At 42.7% G+C, this 12,714-nt stretch overlaps 1 long non-coding RNA gene across 8 annotated transcripts; it reads right to left on the bottom strand.

Moving 5' to 3' along the window:
- Positions 1-394: 394 nt before the first annotated feature.
- LOC126956435 (uncharacterized) lies at positions 395-12,509 on the bottom strand. Of its 8 annotated transcripts, none has more exons than XR_007726339.1 (4): positions 12,109-12,509; positions 10,334-11,228; positions 2,102-4,886; positions 395-1,237 (listed from the first exon to the last, which is right to left on the bottom strand). It is a non-coding gene; the product is annotated as an uncharacterized LOC126956435 (long non-coding RNA). The 8 variants fall into 8 exon arrangements; XR_007726343.1 differs by having other exon boundaries at positions 395-2,267; positions 4,139-4,886; XR_007726346.1 differs by having other exon boundaries at positions 395-4,207; positions 4,779-4,886.
- Positions 12,510-12,714: the final 205 nt, after the last annotated feature.

Below are 12,714 nucleotides of genomic sequence, written 5' to 3'. Positions count from 1 at the left end.
ATTTATTTATTTTTTGACATAGAATCTTGCTCTGTTGTCCAAGCTGGAGGGCAATGGCACGATCATGGCTCATTGCAACTTCGACCTTCTGGGCTCATGAGATTCTCCCTCCTCAGCCTCAAAAGTAGCTGGGACCACAAGCACACACCACTACACTCAGCTATTTTTTTATTTTTTGTAGAGACATAGTTTTGCTATGTTGCACAGGCTGGTCTCAAACTCATGGCCTCAAGCAATCCTTCCACTTCGGCCTCCCAAAGGGCTAGGATTACAGGGCTGAGCCACTATACCAAGCCTGTTTGCGTCTTATTCCATTTGAAGCACAACTGAAAGGAACACTGTTTTGTCATCAAAACAATATTAAGATGGCATTTCTTTTATTTTACATGTTGTTTTTATTATTTTGGTAAGTAGGAAACAAAGAAGTAAAGTTGGTTCTAGTAATGGAGTTGGTTCTAGTAATTTAAAACTAACAGTAAAAGAAAATCACAATGCTGTCAGTTCCAGCTGCCTTTACAGGAAGAACCACCATAAATTCATTCTCATTGGTGGATGCATCGCCAACTAGAGGCAGGCCCAACACAGCTTCTTCTGTCAGAGAGGCCCAAAGCGGAAAATTTCAGATAGATTAGCTGTGTTACAGTCAACGGATACAGCCCCAAACAGAATGCTGTTCACACTGAATTTTGACATTTTACTCAACAAACAGTCATTAGTACCTGCTATATTAGCTATTATTGTTATTACTATTGTCAACTTTGGTCAATATTATATTTCCAATACAGAGATGAGTGCTCAACACATAGAAGGCAATCAGTATGTATTTATTAAATGAATGAGTAGGTGACTTAATCAAGAGATAAGAATTAGTACTTAAAGAAGAGTAATTTTGCCCTTGTTTTACTGTGTAAGAACAGCGCTTAATAACTAGCTATACTTATTTTCTTTCAGAACCTTCTTTGCTAAAACTTTACTTTTCTTCTGTCTCTACTACTTAGAGTCAGTGAGGCCACACACTCAGGTTCAGGTTGATTTTCTTCCTATTTGTGGATGTCATCTATGTATCTGCCTTTTTAGGCAGTGAAATCATTCCAAAAGTTCTTGTTGACTGCAAGAGCTTGAAGGCTCTTTATTTGTAAGGGGATGAGAATACTGGCATCCATTCTGTCTTATTTAGTGACTGAAATGTGTGACACTGAACAAGGGCTTTATCCTCGGGTTGCCTCTGTTTATCCATCTGGAAAAAGAGAAGGACAATACTCACTTGTCTGGTATGGAAGTGATTGCCAAAGACTTTGTGATCCCCACAGAGAAGGTGACATTTTAGTTGCTACATATTATAAATGTTTTCCTTTCATTAATTAGGTGTTCAGATACAGATATTGAACAAAAAATAAAAAAGCAGAGATAGTCATATAGATTTTAATAATATGTACATGCCTCCTTTATGTGTTAACTTTACATTTGATTACTATTTTTTTCTTCTTTTGAGACAGAGTTTCACTCTGTCACCCAGGCTGGAGTGCAATGGTATGATTTTGGCTCACTGCAACCTCCACCTCCCAGGTTCAAGCAATTCTCATGCTTCAGCCTCCTGAGTAGTAGCTGGGACTACAGACATGCACCACCACACCTGGCTAGTTTTCTGTATTTTTAGTAGAGAGGGGGTTTTGCCAGGTTGGCGAGGCTGGTCTCGAACTCCTAACCTCGTGTGATCCACAAACCTTGGACTCCCAAAGTGCTGGAATTACAGGTGTGAGCCACCACGCCTGGCCAACACTTGATTATTCTTTAATCTACAATCACAGAGACCATTTAGTCCAGTATTTCTTAAACAGGTCATGCCTATATTCCCCTGTGTAATTTTTAAGTCTGCACATGCCCTGGCCCCACTTTATTTTCCCCTGGTTAAGAACCAGGGATCAGGACCAATCTCTTTTTTTTTAAGAAGTAGAACACTGAGGGGCAGCTGGTAAGTGTAGCATCAGGACAAAAATCCTTATCTTCTGACATCTTCTGATGGGTTTTGTTCCTGTACAATATGAAATATCAATTTATTTGAATTTATTTGTTTGTATTGATATATTTTAAGGTAACTTACATTTTTTTTTTTTTCTGGAGACGGAGTTCGCTCTTGTTGCCCAGGCTGGAGTGCAATGGCACGATGTCAGCTCACTGCAGCCTCTGTCTCCCAAGTTCAAGCGATTCTCCTGCCTCAGCCTCCTGAGTCGCTGGAATTACAGGCATGCTCTACCATGCTCGGCTAACTGTGTATTTTTAGTAGAGATAAGGTTTCACCATGTTGGTCAGGCTGGTCTCAAACTCCTGACCTCAGGTAATCTGCCCGCCTCGGCCTCCCAAAGTGCTGGGATTACAAGAATTAGCCACCTTGCCTGGCCAAGCTAACTTTCTATATACACATTGGCAGTAACCATTGAAAACTTGTCTGCTCTGCTTTATAGTTCATAACTATGTTTTCCCCTTTCCATTTCTTCTCTAATCTATAAAAGCTTCTGAGAGTCACCCTGGTGGAAATAAATTCAACCTTTCATAAATATTCAAAGCACATGTAACCTGTATTATATTCAGGTATTTATCAATCAGTATCATTCTGCTTTAAAGAATTTTTGTCTTCCTTTCTCTAGTTCTCCAAGTCTTGAACTCCTGGAAACAGAAGTCAACATACACATTGTCCTTGGAAAAACAACAACAACAAAATAAAAGCTTATGTACCAGGCAATGTGTTAGACCAGTGGTTCTCAAACTTTAACAATCATCAGAATCACCTGGGGATTAATCACCTAAGTACTTGTTAAAGTACTTAGTCCTGGATCCCATTCCCAGAGTTTCTGATTCAATGGGTCTGGCGTGGTAACAGGAATTTGCATTTTTATCACGTTACCAGGTCATGTCATTTTGAAAAACATTCTTCTGCCTGGTCTAAATTTTAATATCTGCTACTGCTCCAGTAAGTACGTTTTATTATTCCCATTTTCTTTTCTTTTCTTTTTCTTTTTTTTGAGATGGAGTCTCACTGTCACCCAGGCTGAAGTGCAGTGGCGCAATCTCGGCTCGCTGCAACCTCTGCCTCCCAGGTTCAAGCGATTCTCCTGCCTCAGTCTCCTGAGTAGCTGGGACTATAGGCACACGCCACCATTCCCGGCTAAGCTTTGTATTTTTAGAGGAGATGGCGTTTCGCCATGTTGGCTAGGCTGGTCTTGAACTTCTAACCTCATGTGATCTGCCCGCCTGGGCCTCCCAAAGTGCTGGGATTACAGGCAGGAGCCACCGTGCCTGGCCTATTATTCCCCTTTCAAAAGAGTCACACAACTAGGAAATAAAAGAGGTAGGATTGAATCCACCTCGATAGTGATTTGGTCTTCCCCTTAGCATACCCTCCCCTTATTTTAGAGTTTCTCTTATATATCATAAGCTCTCAAGAAATGTACACAGGATAGCCGGGTGTGTTGTCAAGCCTGTAGTCCCAGCCACTCGGGAAACTGAGGCAAGAGGATCACTTGAGCCCAGAAGTTCAAGGCTACAGAAAGCCACGATCTCCATGATCAAGCCACTGCAATCCAGCCTGGGTGGCCCAGTGAGACCCCGACCCTAAAAAACGGAGAGACAGAAATGTACACAGGAGGTCACTGAATTGTTAGACCTGGAGATAGGCTTTTGCCTAGGTTCAATTGTGATATTGGGCAAATTACATAACCTCCCTCCCAGCACATGCCTCAATTTTCTCATCTGTGAATTGGAAATTCATAGTATTTACCTGTAGTACACATTGTAGTTGACTCCCCAAAATTCAATCTATTCCTCTTCTACCTTATAGCAATCAATGTGGTTCAAGGAATTGCCACAGCTCTGAGAGTAAATTCTAATGAATTCAAATCATTCCAGATAACCCTAATCTTCTGTATGAGCCTTAGTTGATTACACAATAGTATTCCTTCCCACCTCCTAATAGCTACTGTTTAGTAGCTAAGCAACTGACTAAAGTTAAACTGACTAAAGTTAAGCTAACTAAAGTTATAAGGAGGAGAAGGATTTTTTTTTCACTTTTTTCGTTGTCTGTAGAGGCATTCTCTCTCCTTTGCTCAACATAAATAAGGAGGTAGGGTCTTGATGGCCCAACCTGCAGAGAGGAGTTGATGTGAAGAGGAATCCAACACTGGACGTCAGGATGGAGGCAGAACCTGGGGACCTGGAGACAAGGCAGACATACAGGATTCATCAGCCAAACCTGAAGATGCCTTCTCTCTAGACTCTCAGTTATGTGAGCCAAAAAATGCCCCATTGTTTTAGTCAATTGGAGTTTGTTGTTTTTTCCTTCCTGTAACTCATAGTCAAACACTCTGATAACCTATGACAAAGGATTAGTATACAATTAAATGAAGTAATGCATAAAGAGGTTGGGCATACAATAAAGACTTACCTCATGTGGGCTAAAACCACTATCAAGGCAGTTTCTAGGCCCAAGAGCACAAGTGACCTTAAATGCCATTGAAAGCTCTCTTGGAGGTGTTCTCACCAGGAGGATTAGAGAAGCCAAAACCACCAGGTGAGTATCTCTGTCAATGATAGACAACTTGGCTGTAACAGGAAAAGGGTCTAGAATTTATGGGATTATGGAACAACGAATAGAGTTAACTTTAGAAAGGAGATTTACAAAATAAGTAGCAGGTATGGATATTGTTAGTCCGTAGCTGATTAAGGCTCTGATTAAGTGAATTGCCCCAAGCCTCATAGCAGACATGGGCCTCGTCCAGACTTACGGCTCATATTACTTGCAGCGGACGTCTGTTCTCTTGGCAGTCCAGCTGGCCACCTTTTCCTTCAGGGCACTGCTCTCCCACTGCGTTACACATGTGACTTGTTTGGGGCTGCCAAAAAATATTTGGTTATCTTTTTTTTTTTCCAGTAAGCTAATACAAAATTATTGTTTCTTCAATAATTACTTTGCATTTATTGTCATTTATTGTCATACATTTCACTCCCAAATGTATCAAAATTAAAGTTTAAAAGGAAGGAAAAAAAGGATAACTAGAAGATACGATTACCTTTTAGTCATAGATAGTTTCATTATGTTATCTTTTAGGGTCTGGAATACACTAACCAGTGTATTAGACAAAAATTTTATGAGAATTGGTTAAAGATATAAGCAAGAAATTTGTTTGGAAAAAAAAAAAGCCATTATTTTGAGAGTAAATACTAGGGAGGAAGAAGCTTGCAAGCCACCCAAATATGGCCTGGACTCTGGTGTGTGTGTGTATGTTGGGGAGTGTCTTGGTGGTGGACTCTGGTGTGTGTGTGTATGTTGGGGAGTGTCTTGGTGGTGGACTCTGGCGTGTGTGTGTGTGTATGTTGGGGAGTGTCTTGGTGGTGGACTCTGGCGTGTGTGTGTGTGCTGGGGAGTGTCTTAGTGGTGGACTCTGGCGTGTGTGTGTATGTTGGGGAGTGTCTTGGTGGTGGACTCTGGCGTGTGTGTGTGTGTGTGTGTGTTGGGGAGTGTCTTAGTGGTGGACTCTGGCGTGTGTGTGTGTGCTGGGGAGTGTCTTGGTGGTGGACTCTGGCGTGTGCGTGTATGTTGGGGAGTGTCTTGGTGGTGGACTCTGGCGTGTGTGTGTGTGCTGGGGAGTGTCTTGGTGGTGGACACTGGTGTGTGTGTGCTGGGGAGTGTCTTGGTGGTGGACTCTGGCGTGTGTGTGCATGTTGGGGAGTGTCTTGGTGGTGGACTCTGGCGTGTGTGTGCATGTTGGGGAGTGTCTTGGTGGTGGACTCTGGCGTGTGTGTGCATGTTGGGGAGTGTCTTGGTGGTGGACTCTGGTGTGTGTGTGTGTGCTGGGGAGTGTCTTGGTGGTGGACTCTGGTGTGTGTGTGCGTGCTGGGGAGTGTCTTGGTGGCAATGTTGTGTCATTGCTTCATTTTTGGCACTCAGTCACTACTCAAGAAAACCAGATTGAAAATTTGGAATCTGCGCTTCAGTGGATTGAAACTGGCCTCCAGTCACTAAGGAAAAAATCAAAACAAAACACACAAGAATTTAGAGACAATATTTTTCTGCCAAAAAATAATTTTTCCTTGATGCTATTTCTTATTTGGGTCAATACTCCAATGGAAAAACTAGATAGATTGGTCAAGAGTTCAATATAATTTTCTGTGACATTTGAACTAAAGTAACATCATAAAAACGTAAACACAGGAAATTGCATCCTCTCCTGCCTATGTATGTGTGACTATTTGTCTCTCTTAAAAGAAAGTAGAAGAGAATTAATTGAATGGTATTCTGTTTTATTTGAAACGTTAAGTCTCAAACTAATTTATTTATTCAATAAATATTTATTAAGCACCTATTACATGCCGGTACTATATGCCATGTTTAGATGCTTGGGATACATTAATGAGCAAAACAAAACCAGTAGCAAACTTGAATATGCAGATAAGGGTTTAAACTATTGTTGGCATGGGCCAGGCGCAATGGATCACGTCTGTAATCCTAGTACTTTGGGAGGCTAAGGTGCGAGGATCACTTGAGGTCAGAAGTTTGAGACCAACCTGGGCAACATAGTGAGACCCTCATCTCTAAAGAAAAAAGAAAAAATATTATTGTTGGCACAGTCATAGAAATGGGAACAGTAGACACTGGGGAATACAAGAGTGGGGAAGGGAGTGAGGTAAGGGTTGAAAAAAACTATCTGTTGGGTACTATACTGACTACCTGAATAACAGATTTGATTCATGTATACTCCAAACCTCAGCATCATGCAGTATATCCGGGTAACAAACGTGCACGTGTATCCCCTGATTCTAAAATAAAAGTTCAAATAATAGAAATAAAATAAAAATCACTGGACTTCTGAGACTCATTTGTGAACCAATTTATTTTCTTGCTATTATTGCTATCATATTTCTTGGCTAAACAGCTGTTATAACTGCCTCAATTTTGAAAATATCAGGGGTTTTTTGTTTGTTTGTTTTTGAGATGGAGTTTTGCTCTGTCACCCAGGCTGGAGTGCAATTGCATGATCTCAGCTCACTGCAACCTCCGCCTCCCAGGTTTAGGCAATTCTCCTGCCCCAGCCTCCCAAGTAGCTGGAATTACAGGTACATGACAACACGCCTGGCTAATTTTTTGTATTTTTTGTATTTTTGGTAGAGATGAGGTTTCACCATGTTGGCCAGGCTGGTCTTGAACTCCCGACCTCCAGTGATCTGCCCGCCTCAGCCTCCCAAAGTGCTGTGATTACAGGCATGAGCCACCACTCCCGGCCTCAAAATATCAATTAGAATCTAGCTGCCTGCCCTTTGTTGGGCCAAATGATACGATAGGTAAGGAGAACTGGGAAACTTAGAGGAGGTTACACAGATCTTTACAAAAACAGAGGGGCTGACTCTGGGATAATATGGAGGATACTGGGGAAGAAAAGTATTATTCAAGTGAGGAGGAATCTACATAAAAGAAGAGATTGGGATTTCTTCTCTTTCTTTCTTTCTTTCTTTTTTTTTTTTTTTTGAGACAGAGTCTCACCTAGGCTGGAGTGCAGTGGCGTGATCTCAGCTTGCTGCAACCTGCGCCCTGCCAGGTTCAAGCAATTCTCCTGCCTCAGCCTCCTGCATAGCTGGGATATAGGCAGAGTCTCCCTTTGTTGCCCAGGCTGGTCTCAAATTCCTGGACTCAAGCAATCCGCCCACCTTGACCTCTCAAAGAGCTGGGATTATATGCATGGGCCACCGTAACTAGCCTAGTTTTCTGTTTTTTGTTGGTCAAATGATGATAGGCGAGGAGAACTGGGGAAACTTACAAGTTACACTGATCTTTATGAAAACAGGTGGGCCAACTCTGGGATAATTCAAGTCACAACTCTTCTGTGGGGTGATTAGATTACTTGCTCAACATTACACAGCTCTTCAGCCATTCTTGGATGAATCTTTTGGGCATGGACCACTAGAGGAATAATAGATGCTCTATCATTAGGGATTCTGATCTATTCTGAGGAGAACAAAGAGCCTTTTACTCTCAGAATCGATTCTCAGGACCTCTACCTAGTTCAGAAGAGGCCTCCTCTGGTTAAGAGACCACATGCTGGCAGGGTGCGGTGTTCACGCCTGTAATCCTAACGCATTAAGAGACCAAGGCAGGAGAATTGCTCAAGCCTAGGATTTCAAAGACCAGTCTGGCCAACAGAGTGAGACTCTTATCTACAAAAAAAAAATTGAAAATTAGCTGGGTGTGGTGGTGTGCCCCAGTGCCACACCTGTAGTCCCTACCTTGGGAGGTCGAGGCTGCAGTGAGCTGTGATCAAACCACCACTCTCCAGCCTGGGCAACAGAGCAAGACCCTGTCTCAAAAAAAACAAAACAAAACAAAACAAAACAAAAACCCAAACATATGTAAGCATATTCATCTACAAAAAAATTGTTTTAAAAGTAAAAAATAAAAATAAACAACAACAACAAAAAGAAAGCAACCAAGAGACCACATGTGTTCTGAGGTCCTGAGGTACTGCAGAGTCTCCAGACCCACCTAAGAGCAGAAACTTTTAGTCTATTGGAAAATCTAATTACAGAAGGAAACAAGTACCTTGGTGCTTTTGTCTTTGCTTGCAAATACAACAAAAAATTAATGGTAACGTCCTTAGTTTATTCTTTTCTTTTCTTTTCTTTTTTGAGACAGAGTCTCACTCTGATGACCAGACTGGAGTGCAGTGGCACGATCTCAACTCACTGCAGCCTCCGCCTCTTGGGTTCCAGCAATTCTCCTGCCTCAGCCTCCCAGGTAGCTAGAATTACAGGCGTGTACCACCATGCCCAGCTGATTTTTGTATTTTTAGTAGAGATGGGGTTTCACCATGTTGGCCAGGCTGGCCTATGAACTCCTGACCTCAGGTGATCAGCCTGCTTTGGCCTCCCAAAGTGCTAGGATTACAGGCGTGAGCCACCGTGCTGTCCATAATTTCTTTCTCTTCCTTTTTCTGCTTCTTTCTTCCCTTCCTTTCTCCCTTCTTCTCACCCTTCTTTCTTTCCTTCCTCCATCCTTTCTTCCTTCCCTCCTTCTTTCTTTTCCTGTATCTATTCAACAAACAAGTATTTAGAGCAGGAGTCTTCAATCTTTTGGCTTCCCTGGGCCACATAGAAGAATTGTCTTGGGCCACACATAAAATACACTAACACTAACAATAGCTGATGGACTAAAACACATACACACAAATCTTATAATGTTTTAAGAAAGTGTACAAATTTGTGTTTGGCTGCATTCAAAGCCATCCTGGGCCACATGTGGCCCGTGGGCCTTGGGTTGGACAAACTTGATTTAGAGGTGCTTTATGCAAGGCCAGGTGCTAGATGCTGGGGTTGCATGGTGAACAGAGGAAGGTCCCTGCCCCGAGAGACAGAGCGTAATTCCCTTATGATGTGGAACACATGAGCCATGAGGTCAGGAGCTGTGGGGTCTTGTTCGCCACTCTATCCTTACTCCTTCCTAGCACAGCACATGGCAATAAGTACATGCTTAGAAATATGTTGAGTGAGTGAATACAAGTTGAGTGCTGCTTCACTGAGTAAGGGGTGCTCTTGAAGTCCCTCAGCTGGGAAACGCCACCCTGAAGACTGCCCAAGTTCCCCTCAGGATAAACAGAACCAGTGTACATTCGGATCTTAAGAGTGGTCATCCGGAATACATACCTTATGAAAAAGTAAGGCTATTCAGGTTCAGTAATGATACACTTGGTTTGCAAATAACACATGTTCGTTTTCATGTTGCTAAAGACTCCTTGCTAGGAAACGAAACACTTGTAATTTAATATGCAATGTTCTCAAGAGTCTGAGGCCAAACCACCTCAAGCTGTGAATGCCTTGGCTCTGAAGAGCCAGTCAGGGTCAGGGCAGGGCAGCACTTGGCCTGATGCTCCTCCAGAATAAACCAAACAGCCACAGGAAGTGGTTTCCGTGATTCAGTAGGTGGCACACTTCCTTTTGAGTCAGAACTGAATCACAGCTGTGAGAGGCGAAAAAGACCTATTTCTTTATCCCATACTTTTTCCCTTTTCCCAGTGGTAAATTTATCACGGACTGTCGTATAATGTATCCTGTTTAGTTTAGCGTATTTAAGCAAACAAAAAAAATTTGGCAAATCAACTATGGGGAAGCAAGAAAGGAGGAGGAAACACGGCCGACTGAAATGAATCCAAGTGTCATTATGTCGTCACAGGGCCATATTCTCAGAGGTGATTGAAAGAAATGCCACAGTGATTTTGCTGGGGTCATTCAGGCCCCTGGTTCTCTCAACTGGAACCTGACCCATTTCCAGTGAAAGCAGTTAGATCACACTTACATAAACTGTGTTGCTTCAAATGGGCCTGCCCTCCTCTTCACTCAGTGACCCTGGCTTGCTCCTTGGCATGTCTGCTGGAAGGCCATTCTCTGTCTGTCCCAGGCATGGCCCTAGTTCAGCTGCGGGTGAAATGATCCTGTTCTGAATGTACTGAATGCTGCTGGCAATGCTGGAAATTGTTGTGAGGCTTAAGGAAAAACCCCATAGATATCAACAAGTCATAAAAACAGGCGTATTTTCTCTTCGTCTCTTTCCCACTGTGTGTTTTATTCTTCAATATGAACAGTTCTGGGAATGTAAATGTATTTAACAATATTTTCCTCTGATGAACTAGATTTTAGTATAATTTGTGGCTTCCTTCCATACCAATTTGTTCATATTGATAGCATGCTTCAGAACAAAGCTTCAGAGACTCAGGCTATACATCCTACAACACTCTTGGAAAACCAATAATCAGACTGGAACCAGAAATGTTATTGCCATGTTAATATTTCATTTTCCTTCTGTGAAATAGTCCACTAAGGTAAAGAACACAAGATTCAAAGTCACATAGACCCATGTACACATTCAATCTACACAAAAGTTTGTGGAGCTGTGATCTTCAATAGGTCTCTTAACCTCTCTGAGCCATAATTTCCTCAGTCTAAAAACTGGGATAATAACATAAGGCCAACATTACAGTGAGAACTAAATAAAACTTTTACATAGTGTCTAGGACAGCTCCTAGCTCATATTTAGTGTTTAAAATAAGCTTCTGACCTTTCTCTTTATTTGCAATACCTTTCCATTGGGAGATAAGGACAGCATTTGGACACAACTGTACGGGCACGCTAAGTCTCATCCTTCCAAAGATGTCAGTCATATTCAGCTCCTTTGGCAGTTTCATCAACAGCACCTGTAGCACATGTGATATCAAACAGCAAGTCAGGTTCCTTAATAAAGCAGTAAAGAAGGTCAGCCAGGATGTAGGCTTTAAAACCAAGGCCAGCTCCTCTGGGCAGGACAGTTGTGGCTGATGGATGACAGTCAAATGTAATGGGAGTCCTCATTTGACATATTGAAGGGAGCACCTCAAGGATGGGCAGGGAAAAGAACCATCAACAGTACTCACCACCAAAGCAGCAGTGAGTGCCCAGGTCAAACTGGACAAGGGCTGGCAGACAGGTGGAAATGCAAATACATCGTTAGATTTGAAAAGCCCTTTGGCAGGGCGCGGTGGCTCACGCCTGTAATCCCAGCACTTCAGGAGGCTGAGGCGGGTGGATCACGAGGTCAGGAGATCGAGACCATCCTGGCTAACAAGGTGAAACCCTGTCTCTACTAAAAATACAAAAAATTAACCAGGTGTGGTGGCGGGCGCCTGTAGTCCCAACTACTCAGGAGGCTGAGGCAGGAGAATTGCGTGAAACCGGGAGGCGGAGCTTGCAGTGAACCGAGATCGCGCCACTGCACTCCAACCTGGGTGACAGAGTGAAACTCTGTCTCAAAAAAAAAAAAAGAAAAGTCCTTTTAAAATGTCCATCCTCTCATAGCCCTTAGAAGCCTCCCACGTCCCCCTACTTCCTCCCAAATGGCATATAAAAAGGGTGATGGCTTTTAGACAAAGGCAGTGGTATTCCCCAAACAGTTACGGTCCAGAACATCATCTTGTATATATCTGTCTTAGAGCTATCCCATTGTGTATGGGGGTTTCCTGATTACTTGACAAACTCTTCTGCTAGACAAACTCCTGAAGACAAGGAGTGGGTCTTATTCATCCTTTAGCCAAACCTTACCTGTAGCTCAGCATGTAGCCCGTGGTAGATGCTCAACCAGTTTTGTTAACGTGAGAGAAATACAAGAAAGCCAAGTCAGAAATACCAATGATGCTGTTAGAAAACTTCAAAGAGGAATTGGTGGTCTCTGGTGCCAAGGTCCCATAAGAGTTCCAGCTGGGTGAGCTTCTTGTGAGGAAAGGAGCCAGAAGTCAGAACCCATAGTGTGACAATATGAGAGAAAAGAGGATGAAAGCTGTTTTAAAATTGCACCTGTCTAAGGCAATCCAAGCTTGACACATGATTTCTGGAGGTCTGGGCATTGTCTGAGTGGAGTGTTGATTGTATGTCTCCTGGAGGCTTCTGTTTAAATAACTGCCAGAGCAGGATGACTCAGCAGCCGGAGGATGAGATGCTCTTGATCTGCCTCCCTCTTTAAGTGACAAATCATATTGCCCTGGGTGTCTATGGCAATCTCTGATATGACACACTCCTTCCTGCCAGCCCATCAGCCAGGGTGGCAAGTCACAGTTACTAATCTGGAGACTGACCAAAATTGCTGACAGGCATGATTCCATGCTCTAAGTGTGGAGAATGATCTTTAAAATGAACTCTTATCAATAGATT

This window comes from Macaca thibetana, chromosome 6 (genome assembly GCF_024542745.1).
Source record: "Macaca thibetana thibetana isolate TM-01 chromosome 6, ASM2454274v1, whole genome shotgun sequence".
In the NCBI taxonomy this organism is placed as follows: Eukaryota; Metazoa; Chordata; class Mammalia; order Primates; family Cercopithecidae; genus Macaca; species Macaca thibetana.
The sequence above is the reverse complement of the archived record's forward strand: the minus strand, read 5'-3'. Positions and strand labels throughout refer to the sequence as shown.